Source organism: Artemia sp. Qi Xiang Cuo, unplaced genomic scaffold (assembly GCF_049724085.1).
Source record: "Artemia sp. Qi Xiang Cuo unplaced genomic scaffold, ASM4972408v1 HiC_scaffold_22, whole genome shotgun sequence".
Lineage (NCBI taxonomy): Eukaryota > Metazoa > Arthropoda > Branchiopoda > Anostraca > Artemiidae > Artemia > Artemia sp. Qi Xiang Cuo.
Genome location: NW_028297431.1, coordinates 8,557,516 through 8,558,780, shown reverse-complemented (window position 1 = coordinate 8,558,780; position 1,265 = coordinate 8,557,516). Strand labels below are relative to the sequence as shown.

General features: G+C 37.3%; 1 non-coding gene across 1 annotated transcript; it reads left to right on the top strand.

Moving 5' to 3' along the window:
• The first annotated feature begins 222 nt into the window (after positions 1–222).
• TRNAI-AAU (transfer RNA isoleucine (anticodon AAU)) lies at positions 223–296 on the top strand. Its single transcript has one exon. It is a non-coding gene; the product is annotated as a tRNA-Ile (tRNA).
• Positions 297–1,265: the final 969 nt, after the last annotated feature.

Here is a 1,265-nt window from a genome sequence, read left to right as displayed (position 1 = left end):
TTTTTTTCTCTTTATCACAAACAATTTTCACTTAGCTACATGATGTAGAAATTTAATTCAAGTAATTATTAAAAAATTCTCAGTAAGTAACAATTTCATTCTTGAAGTCAACTCTTGGATATGCAATACGGAAATTTCATTCAAGAAATTATGAAAAAATTGTAAGTAAGTAGCAAATTCTTTTAACAAAAATCTAAGTGTTAGAGTGATAATATTCTTAATGGCTTGTTAGCTCAGTTGGTTAGAGCGTCATGCTAATAACGTGAAGGTCGAGGGTTCGATCCCCTCACGAGCCATAGTTTTGACATTCGTATGGTAACTCCATAAGTTATTTTAGGGATATATTTTATATCAACATGCAAAGTCGACATAGCTTTATTTCATTTTTTAAGGTTCATTTAGACGAGGTTTAAGAAATTATCAAAAATTGTTAGTAAATAGCAAATTCTTTCTTGAATTCATCAGCTGGATAAACAAAAAGACATTTCGTTCAAGAAATTATGACAAAATTCTAAGTAAGTAACAAACTCTTTCTTGAAGTTACCTCATGGATTTCTTTCTTGAATTCACTTGTTGAATAAACAAAAAGAAATTTCATTCAAGAAATTATGACAAAATTCTAGGTTCACTTAGAGTGGCGACAACACATAGAAAGACGACACGCACACAGATACGACAAACACACAGAGACAACACACACACACACACACACAGATACGAAACACCCACAGAGAGGACACATGCACAGAGACGACACACACACACACACACACAGAGACCACAAAAAAAGATAGAAGACAAGTACACATACAAGACACACACACACACACACACACACACACACACACACACACATACACAGAGACGACACACACATAGAGACAACACAGACACAGAGACGACACACACACACACACAGACGAAAAACACCTAGAGAGACGACAAACACACAGAGACAGCACACACACAGATACGAAACACCCACAGAGAGGACACAAGCACAGAGACGACACACACAGACACACACACACCCACACACACACACACACACACACACAGAGTCCACACGCACACAGAGAGGACAAACACACAGAGACGACAGACACAAAGAGACGAATCACTTGCCTTTCCTTGGCACCTTTCCAAACGAGCGGGGATTCCCCACTGATTCCTACACATTGCAAAAAAGTAACCAGAAAATTTTGACAAAACAACATTTTACGTTAGTTTTCAGTTAGCCTATCATTTTTTTGGTTTTTTCGGGA